This window comes from Rhinopithecus bieti, unplaced genomic scaffold (genome assembly GCF_001698545.2).
Source record: "Rhinopithecus bieti isolate Rb0 unplaced genomic scaffold, ASM169854v2 scaffold_1599, whole genome shotgun sequence".
NCBI lineage: Eukaryota > Metazoa > Chordata > Mammalia > Primates > Cercopithecidae > Rhinopithecus > Rhinopithecus bieti.
In genome coordinates this window covers 5,610,506-5,629,853 of record NW_016804139.1, presented here as the reverse complement: position 1 = coordinate 5,629,853, position 19,348 = coordinate 5,610,506, and the positions used below count along the sequence as shown (strand labels likewise).

The following is a 19,348-nucleotide window of genomic DNA, read 5'->3' as shown; positions in this document are numbered from 1 at the left end:
CATGATAGGTTTCTTCTACTAGAGAAAGATTAAAGCTCGAAGTATGTGAATAGCTGAGAACAGCACAGAGAAAGGTTGATTGCTTCCCCTCCGACAGTTCCAATTGATTGAAAAAAGCCTAATTTAAAGTTCTGTTTGTTCTATGTCTTAAACCATCAGAATTCTCTTTTAGGACCCGAGGAATGCTCTGGAGGAAAAAGAATCCAAGGATAAAAAGTCATTGCAAGCCAACAATTGTTCCTAATCCTCACAAAATGCTGGAGAAATTAAATTTATTCTTTATTGCTCAAAGTGTTACCTAGGTCACTGGGCGATGGGAAAATTGGACTGGAAGTCGAGTAGGCGCAAGCTTTGTTTTGTGTCTAGATGCTTAACCTTAGACACGACAAGGCATCTTAGAGTGTTGTGGGAACTTGGTTCAGAGCATTAACACCAAGACTTTTATTACCCCGGATTTATAATAGGCGGTGCTGTCAGGAGATGAAAATGTTGTGTTTACATTTCAGTGTTAAATGATCATTTAATTAACACCTAAGGGGAAAAAAAACTTGTGAAATTCTTAGCAGCTTTTATTGTTGGTTTCCTGGGAGGTTTTAATATCCAAGTTTCATTGAGATTTTTTTTTGTAAGTAAAGACACAAAAGACATTATAAACTTTTTAAGGAAGACAAACAGTTTAACCTTGACCCTTTAAAAAATATTAATTTAATTTAATTTTAAATCTGGTGTTCTTATAAGTTTCTAGACTAATATATTAAAAATACATTTTGATTGGACACTACTCTTGTGTAAACAGTATATAAATATTATTGAATTTACATTACACATTTTTTAGGGTAAAACATTTGAAATTACTAATTAGTTTATCTTAAGAAGTTTAAAATGTTTAGAACACTGACTTAAACATTTTGCATCTGTTAAACTACCACTGTAGTTACATTGTTTAAAATTTGCCTCAATGTAGGTATTCACATGCAAGCATATTCTATTGTTAAAAGTTATGTCATTATTCTATTATTTTTATCATTAATTTGGATATAGTTATATCATGATGAAAGAGGTTTATACACACACACACACACACATAATAGGGAAGAATAATGCCATTAAATATGAAAACTCAAATTCGCTTAATTAGAAATAACAAATATTAGACATCATAAAATGCTTTCATTCACTCTTGCTCTTTTATGAGATGGTTAACCAAAAAGGAATGGTCTTGAGGCAGAGTGATAACATTTGGAAAATGTATTGTGTACCATCAAGAGTAGCTGCATAGTTAGTAACACTTCAAGGATACTTTTCTAAAACTATCTTTAAAGTTTACATCTTTTTTATTCTCATTTTATCTGGATATGAAGCTTTATGTTCAAATATATGAAACTTAAAAAACATACCAGTTTATTTACATGCTGTTAAAGTAAAATCTTTCTTAATTTCTCCAGAAATGAACATGTCATTATGATGTAGTTTTTTAATAAATACACTGTTTATATTCATACTGAAACAGAAATGCTTATCTAGTCTTTTGTTGTTGTTGTTGTTGTTTAAATTCAAATGCCTCAGGATAAAACCCACTCTCTGTCTTATTCATGATAAAGAAGTGCATGGAAAAATGGAATGTTGTTAAAATCTCTCAATGAAAAGCCCTGCTTTTAACTAAGGATTATACCCTCACTTACAAAACACTACTGAGCATTATGTAGGCACTTTGTATGATGTTATATGCTCTCCTTACTTCTATCAAGTTTCACCCTTTCTGCAAACTTTCCTCGTTTTTTTTTAATGTGCATTGATCTTTTTCTTCCCAAAGTGACTTTTCTACCCAGCCTCTTGTCACAAAAACCCAGAAATAGGAATATTGCTTTACGTTTTATCTTCTTTACATAAGGACCAACCTTTTGGTAGAGTTAGTTGCAAGACAAAAAAAAAACAACAACAACAACAACAAAAAAACCAAACAACAACAACAACCGAAAAAACATTGTCTAGAAGTATAAAAGAGTGAAAGAGGAGAGAAAGAGAGGAGTAACAAAACCTGGTTATTTAATATAACAGATAGCCAGGGTATTCTAAATGGTATAGTTTATCATACCAACTGATATTCCAAGCCAATCAGGTGATGCCAGTTGTGGGGGGGGGGTGTGTGGAGGGGGAAGCGAGAGGTGGGCATACTGAGTGCTCAAGAAACATACAGAGGAAGAATAAGTATTTAGGGAAATTATAGGAAATTCCATGTAATGTAGATAAATGTGTTTCTTTTATGCTAAGGAAGTCAATGCTGTGCATTTTACACAGAGAAAGTCAGTGTTAAAATTTCATACATTCATTTTTTGAAATCTCTGCTCAGAAACTAAAAAGGAATATTTCAGTATTTATTTTAGATAAACTCTCCAGGCTTGCCTCTTAAAAAAAAAAATGAGAATAACTTCTAAATACAATCTGCGCTAACAAATATATTTGACAGTTTAAGTCACTGCATGTATTGAGGCTGGGAAATAAGATATCTAGAAATACTTCTGTATTGTACTTGGCAGTGATTAGTTAAAATTAACCTCCCTTTTGTATCACTCTTTTTCACTTGGCTTTGATGACTCACCAAAATCTAGTTCTGCATTACCTCTTCAACATTGTCATGCTATCCCAGCGGATCTGCGCCATCTCAAGCAAGCAGATTTTCCACTGCTGCCTGGAAGTTCCCAGCATTATTTCTGGACTTCTTTCTTTCCTCCTTCCTCCTCATATAGGCCTCAGCTCCTCTACTAAAGCTTTCTCAATGGTTTTAGTTACCTCCACATGATCCTTCATTATAACATGGTATAGGCTATTGATTCTATGGTACATTATAATGTGGTACAGGTGGTTGATTCAGACCACCTGGGTTTGAGTCACTGAATGTGTCATTTTGGGAATATCACTCAATTACCTGCCAAGTGCCTCAGTTTTTCCTGGTGTAAAATGAGGAATCTAGGAGTATGTTTCTTATGGAAGTGTTGTGTGGAGTAAATGATTTCCTAAATGAACTGAGTTTACTATGGTACTTGGCGTATAATAAGTGGCATGTACTTATTTTTTTTGCTTCCTTTTATCATTAAAACTGTATCGCTGTTTCCTGATTCATATAATGTGTTGTCACATACAATTCTTCAATCATAACCTGTGTATTAACTTTGCCGAGATTCCTGTCTTCTATTTGTCTTTGTTTCACATGAAGCATCTAGCCTAGTACAAGTTGGCTAATAAATATCTTTTTGATGGAAAAGCTGGAAATTAAGCCCGAGAAAGACACTACCAAGAGATTGAATTTGGGATGATATATGTTGAGGTGTGAAAAAAGCACTGGATCAGAAGTCAAAAGGCTTTTACTAGTTACATTCCTAGCTCTGCTAATCACTAGCTGCAGATGCTGAGCAAAGATACTGGCTTTCTTTTTGAGGCTCAGTTTCTTTGTTTACATATAAGTAATGTAGTAAGTCAGATAAGAGAGGGACCTTGCCCAGCGTGTTCGCCATCATATTCCCAGAATTTAACAGAAGGCCTCCAAGCCTCTAGGGAATGTTTGGAGCTAATTGAGGGAAAGGAAGGAGATCAAAATGTATCTGTGTTCTTTTTTTTTTCCAAAATTTATAGGGAACTCTTCACAGGCCTTGGAATAATTACAATGGTGGAATTATTCATGGTAATAAACCGGGCATTAGATAATTAAGTTGTGGATAAGTGATTTGAGATTATTCTCTCTACTATTATTAGCTTACATTTTGAATGGCTTTGCTATTACAGGTGAATTGTTTGAAGGCTTATGTTAAAAAAATGATTTTTTCTTTTCTTTTTTTTTTGAGACGGAGTTTCGCTCTTGTTGCCCAGGCTGGAGTGCAGTGGTGTGATCTCGGCTAACTGCAACCTCCGCCTCCCTGGTTCAAGCAATTCTCCTGCCTAAACCTCCTGACTAGCTGGGATTACAGGCATGCGCCACCACGCCCAGCTAATTTTTGTGTTTTTGGTACAGACGGGGTTTCACCGTATTGGTCCGGCTGGCCTCAAACTCCCGACCTCAGGTGATCTGCCCGCCTTGGCCTCCCGAAGCGCTGGGATTACAGGCATGAGCCATTGCACCTGGTCGGTTAAAAAAAAAATGATTAAAGGAGATTTGATGTTTATGTCTTATTAAGTGGTGACCTTGATACTTGATAATCTCTCAATATGAGGTAAGTGGTGTACAATTGAGGTAGTTTTAATAATCACCTGTCGCTAATGGTAGCATGAAGAAATAAGTTAAAAATTGAACAGGGCAATTCAAGAGAATATAATGGATTTGGTTAATAAAGGTTTATATGTTCATATTTGTGTTATAATCTTTTTTGTAGTAGGTTTGAAGCAGGGACCATCATTTTCTGTAATTCTCCCTAGGAAATACATTGTGCACCCTGGACAATTAATTTTCCTGGCCTTTTGAGGAAAACAAAATGTGTGGAACCTGAATACCCTGAAGGCAAAGGAATCTGGAGTCTGTTTCTAAGAGGAGAGCTTCTCTCTGAGTTGGTGTGGGTTTTCTCTCCCTCTCTTGAAGGGGAATGAATTCCACACCTAATGAATAGTTTCAAGGAAAGTTGTTAATCAGGTACTCCAAGTGACCACCCTGGATTCTTCTTTTATTACATAGGAACGTGAGGGAGTGAGAAAGCAACATGGTTACATTTGATAAAAGGAAATACCCCTTCTCCTCTCCCCACCCACCACACCATCCCTTGGAATTTAGATGATGTGGGAAACTATTGCAGCAAATAATGTGTTTGAAAAGCAAAGTTGTATGAACAAGAATAATGCTTGTAGCTACAATAATTATGTTAAAAAAAATCACAAAGTATATCCATCATCATATTTCAGAGCAAGAGTTTTCACCTCACGAGTTTGGAAAAGAATTTTTCCTTAGTTCTTGTCAATCTCCCAGGGAAGCATGACATGCAGGAATCACTGTTGTTACCAACATTATATTTTGTTCTTTTCTGATTCATCAGATATCATTCTGTTGCTGTAAAATGGGAAACTCCATCAAAATCAGATGAAGAACTTCAAGTAAATGTGGCAGAGGGGTAATAATGAACTACAAATATAATTGAATTTTATTCAGATGGACAAATGTTATTCTTTAATCCTTTCCCATTTAGAAGCCATACTCTAATTTAAAAAGAGAAAAGTGGTTTAAAACGACAACACTAGAGTCCAGATATTTCTCTGTTTTCTAAATTAAGCTACCTGGGTTGAAGAACCCAAGTAAACATGTTTTGATAAAAAGTTTTGTTGTTTCCAAAGAATTATTATACTCCCAATCATCAGTGTGATATCTGTTACCAGATACTCACTTTGGGTGTTCTTTTAAAATAATATGATTCAGTTTTAGGTTTTTAAAAGTATAGTTGTTATCCCCAATTCTCAAGACTGTGTAATACCTTTTATTTAGTACTAGACTAATTTTATATTATATTTCAAAGAGGTGATACCTACAGTGTGCTCTCCAGTGATTCAAGAGAAAAGTGTTCTGTGGTCAAATGTGTTGGGAAATAATGAAAGTCGTATCACCTCTGGTGGCTACAGTGTACACTTGTGTGTTAATCTTAAAGGCATACTACAATAAATTAATCTGTTTAACCTTTTAAAATTTGTTTTTCAAAGTTATTTAACTATACAGGCCCCTCTTCTTTCTTAACTATTCCTATTTATGCTTGTTAATCCAGAGAGCAAAACCAGTCTTTAGCTTTTCCAAAGAATAGTTACTTTTTATTACTTCTGATTGAAATTTTATTAAAGACCATTGAGGATATATGGGGTTGACATATATTATTATTATTTTGTACCAACGTTGTCACTTGTAAGACTTGTAATAGTGCGTTGGCTTATAAATCTATTCTTTTCAATCCATCTTTGAAGGTGAACTTGGCAATCTGTTGTAGCCTTGAAAAAATAGAAGAACTTAGAATATTTTATAACAATTTCTTTAACTTAGCACCACTATTGGCTTTCTGTATTTGTGTGTGTGTGTGTGTGTTGCCTGTGCGCATGTGTGTGTGTGCGCATACACACACACACAAAACCATTCAACTACTATTTTAAGGACTTTAAATTTTATAGCTTAACTCTCTCTCTCTCTTCCCTGCCTCAGCCAATTGAAGCACCAGAAGTCCTTTGTGGAACACCTGCTGTGCACAGCATTCTTTAGCAACACAATGAGGTGTGCATCATCTAAGCTGGTGTGAACTTGCAGGAGTCTTTCTCACTCTATAGAGAGGGTGTTGGAGCCAAAAGCTTTTTATGTACAATTTGGAGATGATTGGTGGACTTTGAAGTCATTGCAAAGCTAATTTGTTCAGTATTTTTGCCAAGACCAATCTTCCCAGTATTAGAAGACAAAATAACTTAGATATGAGAGTTTAGACACAGAAATGAGAACAAATGGAAGAAATGATTATAAATCTCCAAAGGCAACTTTTAAAAATACACCTGATGGATGCCTCTCACCAGGACGCTTAATATTAATCATTACTGAAAATTACCGTCCCATCTCTTAGTTCCCCCCAGTACGTTGCTTTGGGGCCACCAATTTTTATTTGTAGTTAATATTGAGAGAAAAGATACAAAAGAAAACGGAAACATAAAATTAGAGTATGACTCAATCAAAACTATTTCAAAGCTTGATACTAAATAAACTTAATATAAATAATTTACTTCAAATTATACCCAATATTTGCACACACATTTAATCTTCAGCTTTCACTGTGCCTAAAGATCTATTTTTAATTAGTTTAGGCTCCCTCTTCTTAAAGGAGCAGAATACCCAAACCCTCCCATTCCCCTTCCCCAATCTATTCTCCTCCTTTGGTTTCTATACCGTGTCTGTATCATAGTATATATTTTACTTATGTTGTTGTCTGTCACTTCCAATTAATGTGGAAGCATTGTGAACGTGGTCAGTAGCAGTAGATGTACAAGAAATACAGGTTGAGTGAGTGAATGAGGGCCTCGCAACAACCTGCCAGAATTTGAATCCTAGCTCCAGTGTTTCCTAGGTGGGCAACTTGCTGCCGTTCAGAGAGTGCCACCACCCTGCCTGGAGAGTGAGACCCCTTTCCCTACGTTGCTGTTCAGTACCAAATGATGGATGCCTTCCCGTATGCAGGTGTTTTGACTTACTTTTTAACATAATGAATCCACAAACCTCTAGCCTAGGGACTTAAAAATGTGCTGCTTTGGTTAAGTCTAACATATTATAGAAACTGCTAGTCCTTATATTGTGATTATTAACTTACTAACCAAATCCCTTCCATAGGTTATACATTCTGTGAGGGTTTAGACATACATATGCAGCTCCCTTCACCATGAGGCAGTATTCACATGCTCCGGGTGCTCAAATATTCATAGGTTGAAGGAAAAGGGTAAGGAGAACAAAGGAACCACGGAATCATCCTTCATGGTAAATAAGCGAGAGACAGCATTTGAAGCATTATCTTTTTAATATCTTTGCATATGTCCTTTCTTGATAGTGTTTAAGTTTAAAAAGAATAGCCATCAGTAAACTTGTATGCATAGGTGACTTTTTGTACCAATTTCTTCACGGTAATATATTAATTCTGTTTATGAAATCCTGAAGAAAGGGCTGTCCTACAGCACCTTTTATATTAGTTGTCAGTTCTTTCCCCATCTTTTTACTCATTTATGTGTGTGAGAGATTTTGTTTTGCTTAATTTGTAAATAAAACAATATTACTACAAAATTACTACAAAGTTGAAATTGCTCATGTAGTAGGAAACAACTGAGGCAGATGGTTTAGTCTCATCAGTTTGTGTCTTTACATAAGTTGCTAAGGGACAGCTTGCATCATTCAGTGTGCCTCCACGGTTCTTTGCCATTCTATGGCTTGTACTTCTGACATTTTTATTAGGCTTTTGTGTTTGGTCACTGTATTACATCCAGCAATTTATTCCTTTCCACTTAAATTGTCTTCCCTGTACAAGGGGTGGAGAAGAATTCACAGTGTCTGCACATAAAAGGCCATTATCTTATCTTAGCAACTCCAGCCATTCACTCCTCTGTGAATCATGACAGCTCAGCTAGGAAATACAGAACTGTATCGTAAGAGGGCAAGATCCTGGGAATGAGACAGTGATGAGGCCTATGACGTTGGAAGGTGGTGAGTTCATCATCTGCAACAAAGATTAACAACGCTTTGCTGAGCCTGACCTGATAGGCCATTTAGTGGAAAGACCAAAGCTTGTATCCAGGAAGTGTGCTCTGCCTATGATCTTGACTTACCTGTAGCTTGTAAAGACTACTCAGTGATCTCATTGTTATTTTTCTTGCCCCAAATCAGAACACCTCCTTTATCAGAAAACTGAGATAAGCACACTGACACTGATACTTCATATGTATTGCAGCAGGCAGGCTGTAGAGCAAATACATAGAGACTTTTGCACTTTACTCTTTTATTTTTATTTTTTTCTGAGACAGGGTCTTGTTCTGTTATCCAGGGAGTGCCGTGGTGTGATCTCAGCTCACTGCAACCTCTGCCTCCTGACTCAAGTGGTCCTCCTGCCTAAACCTCCTAAGTAATTGGAGCTACAGGCACACATCACCATGCCCAGCTAATTTTTGTATTTCTTGTAGAGATGGTGTTTCATCATATTGCCCAGGCACGTCTCAAACTCCTGGGCTCAAGCAATCTACCTGCCTAGGCCTCCAGAAGTGCTGGGATTACAAGCATGAGCCACCATGCCCAACCTGCGTTACTGCTAATACAGTCTTCATTCCACAAAGAGAAATATTTTCTGACTGGAGGAAGTGGCCATGCTAAGGATGGAGTCAGTTGTGTAGCTCTCATGAAATGAGAACATGATCCAGAGGCTCTTCCAAGTGCCTTATGTATATTAATAGTGCTTCATTTGATTTTCAATAATATGAAGGAGAACCAAATTACAAATGAGAAAACTGAGACCCAAAGAGGTGATGCAATGCCCACATGGCAGGCTGGCATTTGAGTACAGCACAGTGTTCTTTACCATGTATATTAACTGTTATGGGGACAAGAGGGTCTTTCCATTAAATAAAAACACTATACAATGCATAATCCTCATGGTAATCTCTTTTAAATCCTCACCTCACTTTATGCATTATTAATTGTGCATAGGTGCTTACAGGTAGCTTGTTATCCTCTCTCCCCCACCCTCGTTCCATCATTTTCTAGACTTGAAGTTTAATGTCACCCTTGGCTCCTTTTCTCTCCCTTAGCTCCACTTTCAACTTCTGTCAGTTCTACCTCCACAGTTGGTTCGTCCACCTTCTCCTTTCCCTCTCAGTAACTTACTTCCTAACTGTACTTCCTGCTCCAGTATTTCTTCGTCTGTACAGTCCTCTGCCTAATAGCCAGAAGTGTCCTCCTAAAGTACAGCTAGGAAGCCGGGTGCAGTGGCTCACGCCTGAAATCCCAGCACTTTAGGAGGCTGAGGTGGGCGAATCACCTGAAGTCAGGAGTTCGAGACCAGCCTGACCAACATGGTGAAACTCTGTCTCTACTAAAAATACAAAAAATTAGACGGGCATGGTGGTGTGTTCCCTAGCCCCAGCTACTCAGGAGGCTGAGGTAGGAGAGTTGTTTGAACCTGGGAGGCAAAGGGTGCAGTGAGCTGAGATCGTACCATTGCACTCCAGCATGGGCAACAGAGCGAGACTTCATCTCTAAATAAATAAGTATAGCTAGGATCATGTCCCTTGCACAGTCAAAGATCATTTTGTATACAGGAACAGCAGTTTAGATTTAATAAAACATTTTTCCATGCATTACACTCAAAGGTACTCTGATAAATATGTATCACCATCTCAATTTTATAGATGAAATAACTGAAGCCTAAAGTGGTTAACCCATTTACTTGGCCACCTTTCTAGGGCTAGTAAATAATAGAACCATTATTTTCCTGTAAACTTACCCAGTTGCTGTCATCTAAACTCCTACGCTGGCCTTCAAGTGGTCTCAAGCTATTGTTCTTATTTCCTGGTGTTTTCTCACTGTACCATGGACTTGAGGAGGGACTCAAGGAAGCTAGCTACTCTTGAGCCTATGGAAATGCCTCTGATATTTCTTCTACCTTCTTCAACAGTAAATGTATATTCACTGCCCAAAAACTAGATCCTGCCTTCTCTGCTCTACTGACCTACCTGATTGAACCCAAGAAACTGTGACTCCATTTATGAAATCAACGCTTCAGGCAAACAATGCTCCCCATTAGGAAGCCTCTCACAGCGGAGAGCCTAGCAGAGACTATCTCTCTTGCCTGGAGTGTTTCTTCCTGCTGCTTCACTGCCTGACAACACCTCCCATCCCCTTTTTTGTTAACAGGCTGTCTTATACATCTCAAAGGAATGTTCTAACAGGGTTCATATTTATTTATCGCATTATCACCTTAGGTCTTGGTCCTTAGTTGGAACTTGTTTGTTGATGGGAAAAACTGTACATAATAAACTCAAATGTGTCCTTCCCTTCCCCTGTGAAGCTTGTTAGGAGGGTTTAATCTGAGCCTACTCCCTCTGTAGTTGCGCCTAGAAGCATCTCTCCATTGTCTCCATAGTTTTGTGTAACAATGGTGATATATCATAGTGAGTATATCCCTATCTCTCTCCTTCTAGAATTCAAGTTCCTGGTGGCAAATTCTAAGTATTTTTCGTCTTTATGCTTCCCACAGTACTTAATATAGGGCTAATAAGCACATAGGAGAGGCTGGATAAATACTTGTTAAATAAATTCAATAAGGTCTTTTTTAAAAAACAATATTCTTTTTTTAAAAAAAACTGTGTGTTGATGTTTAAGTTTTATAAAGACTTTTCATTCTTTTCCTCCAAGTCAAATTTCTATTATTGAAACAGAAAACTTGCTTCTGAAATGAAACAAAATTTTAGTAACATTGTATCTGATTTTTAAACAGCCCATGTAGTTGGAAATAACAGAGTGTATCTATGTGTGCAAATTGATAAGTCCATAGAATTTCCAGGTAAACAATCGTGGCTGTTATTGTATGCCATCACATTTATTATGGAAATGTATTATTGTAATTTATCTGGGAGTTTAAAAAAATGGCATGTGAGTCAGCATGCTGTAGTACAGAGCCAAGTTTTTGTGGGCAGACAGGGTCGGATGCCGATCTTAACTTCAGCAGTGTGGTGTGTGGGCCTGGGTTCCTCACCTGTGGAGGGATGCTCCTTACCTCATTGGCTTGTTGTGAAGATTGAATGAGTCTGTGAGGTCAGTGAAGTGCTTACACTTAGTAAATTCTCAATAAATATTCGTTGTGATGTTTTTTATTAGAAACACCGACACATTATGAGTTCATGTGCTCTACACATGTGCATAAAAATGAGGAAATTTCCCTTTAATTTCTGAAATGCTGGGTGATGATCTATACTCAGGGTAATTTTTCTAGTAAATCAGCTTATTGGGGCTGCCTGTGGATAAAGCTCTTCACTTTTAAAGTATTCCCTTTAATTTAGCAATTAGACATAAAACATTGACATATACAAAATAAATGGCTATGGTTAATGGATTGCATGCAAATAAATGACACCCTTCCAAATCTGGCTTCAATAATAAAGGAATTCATCATTTTACAAAAATAAGTTCAGAATAGGTCAAGCCATAGCTTTTACTTTCTACTTCTTCATTTCTCTGGCCTCACTGTCTATGTCCAAAGGCTTTGCTCATGGTGTCGAAACAGCCATCAGTGTGCCTTGTGCTTCCTGGTTCATAATCAGTGAGAGAGAGAAGGGAGAAGGGAGGGCAAAAGAGAGCATAGGAGATATCTCCCCTTAAGATGGACTTCAAGTCTCTTTTTTCAATTGAATTGAACCAACTTCGGTGAAGTTGCCAAAGAAAGGGCATGTGTTGATTGGTTTAAACTAGTTGAGATACGTCGCTAGACTTTTGCATGGCTGTGTAAGTGAGTCAGGTCAGGACTTTAATAGCACAGAGAAAGGTGGGGCAGGGGGTGCTGATGGATGTGAGGAGGTAAACAACAACGTCCATACTCTCCCATTAAAACTTAAATTTTAATGTTTCATCTGATTTTACCACAGGAATTTGGATCAGTTTCTGTTACAGCATTTTTAATTTTTGTGAATAAAATGGAACCTCTTGGAATTTGGTTTCTTTGTGACTCATTTCCTCATAGAGGGATAATAAAACCCACATTTCCAGTTTTGAGATGACTATAAAATAAAAATCTGTGTCTGACCCACTGCCAGCAAGCCCAGCTTGCTTTTTGAGTAGTTACTATTGTTGTTGCCATTGTTATTTTCTTGGTCAGGATGTCTTCATTTTATTTTGTCTCATCTAGACTCCAGTTTTCTATTTCCAGATTGTTACATTATGAATCCACATGGGTGCCTTACCACTTCATCCAGGGAAAAAACCCACAAAGGTGTTTTTTTTTTTTTAACATTTCATAAATTATATGCTCATACAATCTCATAGAAATCTCACAGAAACCCTGTGGTGTAGATAGTATTTGTGCAATTTTAGAGATCTCTTTATCTGCCTTCTTTAAACTATGAGCTTCATGAGGACAGATTTTGTTTTGCTCTCTGTTGTATCCTTAGTATTGAAAATAGTATATCGCACAAGGTAGACTGGCAGATGCTCAATCAGTGTTTTCTGAAGAAAGGGAGAGAGGGGAGGAGGGAGGAGCCTTTTGTGACCTACAGAGGTTAGGGGACTTTCCCAGTTTGTGACATGCTAGTTAAGATATAAACCCGCATTTGTAGTGGGCCTCTAAGACTTGTATACCCTGCCTCTCTACAGCTTCATCTTGCTTTATTCACTCTCCTGTCTCTCTTTGTGCTCCAGCTGCACATGCATATGCAGTTCCTAAGATATGGCTCCCTCTGCACCTCCAAAGGGTCTTTACACATGAAGATTCTTTAGCCTGTGGAACTGCTTGCTCTACCTGCTCATCTCCCAGTTGCCTCCCTCCACCTGGCCATTCTCCCATATCCCTGGTTTACTCTGTTTAGATCCTTCATAATCCAGCTTGAACATCACTTTTCTGGGAAACCTTACCTAATCCCCCAGGTTAAATCACATTCCCTTTATGCATCCCCACAGCGTAAGGATACTTTCCTCAACTGTTTTTAAATACGGTCAGCCCTTTGTGTCTGTGGGTTCCCCATCGGTGGATTCAACCAACAGCAGATCAAACATATTTGAAAAAATGAAAAGAAATGAAAATAACCATAAAAAATACAAACAAAAAACTATACAGTATAACAATTTACATAGCATGTACATTAAATTAGTTACTATAAGTAGTTTAGAGATGATTTAAAGTCTACGAGAGGATGTGTTAGGTTCTATTCAAATACTAAGCCACATAAGGGACTTTGGCATTCTTAGAGTTTGGAATCCCTATAGCCTAGAGCATGGGGTCCTGGAACCACTGCCCCATGGATACCAGGGAACGATTATATGTGTGTATTTGTGTGATTACTTATGAATACTCTTTCTTCACTAGAGCTTGAAAATGGGTAGGTTTTCACTTACCATTGTTTTGCCAATGCCTGGCATATGGTGGTTGCTTGGTAAATATGTGTTGAATAAATGCCAGAAAATTTTGTTTTGTTAGCCTATTTTCATGTTTTTTTTTTTTTACTGATTACACTCATGATTTGCAGAAGAAAGGTTAGCATTTGCATTAATATCTTATTTTTTTCCCGTATCAGTTTTCATAATAACCTACATATCAGAAAATCATAAAGTCTGCAGGGACAGCTTCTGTGTCCCTAGCTTAAATTCTTACGCCATTTCCTTCTTTTAGGGCTAAGCTTAAAATTTGTCTTCACTGACTATTGCTCAGTCAAGACTGGATTGGATGTCCCTCCCAATCCAGGGGTGGCCCAACGTCCTGTTAATGTGGTCACCAGCCAACTATTTTTTTTTCATCTGGCTCTCCACTGAGCTTAAAAGCAGAGACTGGATTTAGTCTGGTATGTTTGCCCATTGCCCAGCACAACGCCTGGCATAGTAGACACCAGGTACCAAGTACCATAGAGATACTTTTCCAAATGAATAAATTAGTAAATGCATGTCTTACACTTGTGTGATATTACTCAGATATCTAAATCGTTCCTGGAAAAGCATTCAGTAATTAGTTGTAATGTAATTCAGTGCATTCAGTATGGTATGCACATTCTTCAAGGATTGTCCAAGTTAATCTACTTTTTAGTGATCTTATTACTGGGGTGCAGATCGCACACTACATACAAGTGTTTGGCTGAGGAGGAGGAGAATGGGGCCTGAAATCCAGCATGCACTCTGACCATTATGGTATGTCTACCCCTAAGAAACCTCCTATAATTTTTTTTTTTTTTTTTTTTTACAGCAATGCTATGTATAATAGCATGGTCCTAAATGTAGGAAGAAAATGTTAAGAATTTTCTATTTAAGTTCTATTCACATTTTCTCTCAACTTTGAAATATCTCTATTTTTAAAAAATGTATCATATATTGGTACAATAATACTAATCTATACAAACAGAAGTAAGTTATAAATGGCGAAGGCATATGTTCAGAAGTTTTGCTGATACAGTAATATGTGGTCAAAACAGTTATAGAGAACTTTGATTTAATCTCTAAGCCCAGTGCCATGGTAGTTTCCAAAAATAATATGCAGCTTTCTTTTGATGTCATTTTGAGATGCCTGAAGAAGGGGAGGAATGATCTTAGGGTAGAGACATCCCAGAGCTCCTGTGCACCTCTGTGTGTGTGTGTGTGTGCATGTGTGTGCATCAGTGAGTTCTGTGTGCATTGGGTCTTTCTGCGTATGTGCTGAAGAGGAGAATGGATGGACTCTGGCTGGAATATGGCTGAGATTTGTCTTCAGGTTTGGTGCAAATCCATCCCAATGAAGTCCATTTTAGGGAAAGCAGATACACTAATTTCAAGATTCATTAGCCAATTCTCCTTTCAAATGAGTAGTTTATGATGAATTCTCTTTTCCCCATTCATTGACATGCTCTCAATTGTAGGTATAAAACAACCACTTCATTTTTTCTCTGCCTCTGGGATAGAAATAATGAATTGTAGGTCTGTAATAAAAGAAACACGTTTTATGTCAGAACATCTTGATTAGAATCGTTCCAGCCATTTAGTCAGTGTGTGACTATTTAGGAAAAATAATCATTCTAAGCTTTAGTATTTTCTTCTGTAAAATGAAAGTAATATTAATTAATTCATAGATTTGTTACAGCTACTTGGGAGGCTGAGGTGACAGGATCGCGTGAGAACAGGAGTTAGAGAGTAGCCTCCTGGGTGATATAGTGAGACCTGCCTCAAAATAAAAAAGAGAAGAAGAAGAACAAGAAGAAGGGGAAGGAGAAGAAGGGAGAAGGAGAAGAAGGAAGAAGAAGGAAGACGAAGAAGAAGAGGAATAAGAAGAAGAAAGAGGAGGAGGAGGAGAAGGGAAGGGGAGGGGAAGGGGAGGAGGAGGAAGAGGGAAGAGGAAAGGAGGAGGGGGAGGAGGAGAAACACTCTGGCATAGTACTAGGTAGACAGTGTTTATGGAAATTTTTTAGTTTTGAGCTTTAGAAATCTTTTTTATTAGCAATGATAAAATCACAGCTGTTTATGTGCTGTGTGATGTGATGGTTACTTTAAAACACATATGTTATTTGTCTATATCAAACTCGTTACAATAAGATTATTTGGTTAGGGATTAGCTAATGTATTTGTCTGTTTTTTGAAGAGTGACAGCTTCCTAGCTTTTTCTTTTTTATTTTTTTAGTCTACTTGAAGCGGCCGTATTTATTATTTGATTGAGTAATGATACAGTGATTATGTATTATATGACCGAGTAATGATACAGTGATTATGTATTATATGACCGAGTAATGATACAATGATAATGACTCCACCCCATGCTCTGAGTAATTTTGCGTCATGTGGGTGCCACAGGACCCTAGAGCAAAAATCTATTCTGAATGGGCTATCTGTGAAGGCAACAGAGACTTCTCTTTAAGTGGATTTCTATAGTTTCCAAAGGCATGGGGCGGGGGGAGGTCTGTATAGAAAGAGGGGAAAAAAAGTCTGTATAGAAAGGATGACTTAGTTGACATGCTTAAAAGGTGTGCTCATTGACTGGGAAAAAGTTCAAATGTTTGCAGTATTAGGTGAAGGAAGGAAAGTCCATTCAAGCTATTTTAAAGACTCTGACTTTATATCATAGACAGGGGTGATCTGATTAAGATCATGCCTTGGGAAGATTATGACTGTGAGTTGAAGGAAACAGACTGGAAGCCTAGAGATCAGTTACAAAAATAATACCATGGTCCAAAGTCACAATTCAGGATGAAACTGTTAGGAAAAGAGGAAGGACATTTAAAAAGATATTAGCAATGAAATAGCTGTTGTATATTGTATGGTGGGTTTGGGTGAAACTAGACTAAAATTTTTAACAAAACCTGTATAAACAGCAAAGAGAGCTGGTTCCCTCAGTGTTTTGTTTGAAGTACTAGTGATTATCAAGTGAAGTTCTTAATGCATAGTAATGTGAACTCGAATCATGAATGGAAGGGCCATTACTATTTTTTCAGGGTTTAGAATCAATTTTTAGCTTTCTTCCTAAAACCATTTCCTATCTTCTACTATTTGAAGAACTAGAGGCATAGATGTATTAATGTGACCTTTATTTTTCATGTGAGAATAAGAAGGATAATACACTTCCCGTGCTGGAAACTATCGTAGAAACTTAGGTGAAGAGACAGGTGTCAGAGATGTTATGTGACTTGCCCAAGATCGCCTGGCCCGTGGAGGGGGAGCCTTCACTGTGGCTCAGGGCTTCCTGAGCGAAGGTCCTCGCAAGACTCCGTGCTGCCTGCTATTTACCTGGTCCAGGGACACCAATCCTTTTTTCTTTCTTTTTTCTACCATTTCATGGTGTTTGCATTTGTCAATATTTAAAGACACCTACCTGAAATTCACAGAACTGTATATGATGCTTCTCATTTTTGTTTGTTTTCTGTCTTTAAAAAGTACCCACATATTGTCTGGGTGTGGTGGCTCATGCCTGTATTCCCAGCAGTCTGGGAGGCTGAGGCAGGTGGATCACTTGAGGCCAGGAGTTTGAGACTAGCCTGGTCAACATGATGAAACCCCGTCTCTACTAAAATTGCAAAAATTAGCTGGGCATGGTGGCACATGCCTATAATCCCAGCTACATCAGGAGGCTGAGACACAAGAATTGCTTAACCCAGGAGACAGAGGTTGCAATGAGCCAAGGAAATTCACATTTTGTCTGACACTTTTATGAGAAGTTATATATGGCCTTTTAATTTATACATGTAAAATTATTTGTAAAAGCAGCTATGATGTAATTTATGGATGAGAAAGCTGAAGATTGACTAGCCTCGTTAGTAAAAGGTAGATAGCTGTGGTTGGAATTCATGTCTTCTGAGGTTCATAAAACAGGCCATCTTTTAAATTGAGGAATGACATCATAATAGCAACATGGGCAGCCTGAAAGGCAGTCAAAGAAAAACAAGGAGGCTATTAAAAGGTCTGAATGGTATATCACACGAGAATCAGTTGAAAAGACTTGCACTGTTTAGAAGAAAGAGATAAAACAGAGGTGCTACTTAATCAAAACTTTTTAAACATCTGAGGTGTTATCAAAGTAATTTGATATTGGAAGTGACTTTCCTTTCCAAGGCCCACGTCGAGGGTTTGGCACTACGCCCCTGTTGGGAAGATTGCAAAAGAACTTTGCCTTAAACATTTATAATTTTAATGTTTCTGCCACTGAATTCCATTTAATAGTGAATCTGATACAAAATAATTACTTATAAAATAGATTAACTGGAATTTATTTGCTTAAAGCAAGGAGGATAAAGAGGTCCTTACTCTTGAAAGATTCCCAGGGCGCCTCTCTGATACACTGTGAGTACAGTGATTTTAATTTGAAAACCTTTGTTGGTAAAAATGATTTCCAGATTCCATTCCTATGGAAAGATGCTAATTTAACTTTAATTTGAACAAAGTAGACTTATGGTAACAACTTTTAATTTGGTCATGACTTTTGGAGGAAATCTTCACTTAGGTTTGGGTAGAAGTTACTGCTTAGTAACTTAGAAGTTACTGCTAAGTTAGCTGCTCAATTGAAGGGCAGATGACCATCAGCTATCTTAGCAGTAAGTCAATCTAACCCAACTCCTTTATTGCCAACTTAATCCAGTCCCTGCCTCATGCCCCTAGAAAGGTATTTGGGCTTCCTGAGAAGTTATTCATCCTGATAAAGTGAAATAAAACAAAGTAAATTCATAATATTTTCAGGATTTCAAGGAAATATATTGAAAGATTTTGCTGTGCACAATGATTTATTTCTTTTAAAATTTAAAATTGATGCTTTGCTGAAAAGGCATAATTATAAGGGAATCTCTAATCGCAGGCTTTATATCTCTTGAGTACTTTGAAAAAAATAAGGAAGGAAAAATGGAAGGACAGATATTATTAAATAAAGTGTTACTAGAATCACATGCTGAAATTAACATGTTCTTTGCCACAATGCTCTATAGGAGACATTTGCACTTTGTATGATGGTCAGTGCCATATATGAAATATATTCAATCCAAAAAAATGTCTGGGAGTCAGAAGTATGTTCAGACAAGTTTTCTATCATGGGTTGTCTACCAGCCTTTTACATACTGTAGATATTCTAGAAAGAGTAACAAGCTAGACAAATTAATTACTCTTTTGTTATGCTTATGAGAATAAACTGATTACACAGTTCCTATTCGCTCTGTGTAAATAGAGATATTAGTTAACTTAATGCTTATTTTATTTTCCCACCTACTTAACAATAATTTTAAATGTCGAAAAATGCAGAGAGCAGAATATGACATTAAGCAAAGAGAATAAAATAAAAAATAAAGCAATGATCTGAACTAGAAAAAAAGTTTTAAAAATGTAATTTTTCAGTTGCACAAAAGTTACCATGGCATTACCTTTCCCTTTGTGTCTGTTGGTGATTTAATTTAGTAGTTTTAGAAAATGTGTATATTGCTGTATTTAAAAATTCTAATTATAGCAATTGGTAAAGAGTTTCCAAGTACAAGGGGTATTTGTAGAGAAGCTGTAGGACTGACAAGTGATTGACAGGTAAACAACCCCACTGTGGCCTTATATTCCGTTCTGTGATGTTGGATTATAGACACTATATAAGCCTCAGGAAGTAGCCACCTTCCAATTTTTATTAAATGCTTAGTTTCATGGATGTAAATAGTATTGTGCCTTAGTTGACTAAATGTGCCACTTTCTTTTACGCTGCCC

The 19,348-nt window shown here is 37.2% G+C and overlaps 1 protein-coding gene across 2 annotated transcripts in view; it reads left to right on the top strand.

Moving 5' to 3' along the window:
* The window catches only part of SLIT2 (slit guidance ligand 2), a 388,117-nt gene that overhangs the window by 24,705 nt on the left and 344,064 nt on the right, over positions 1–19,348 (top strand). The window lies entirely within an intron of this gene.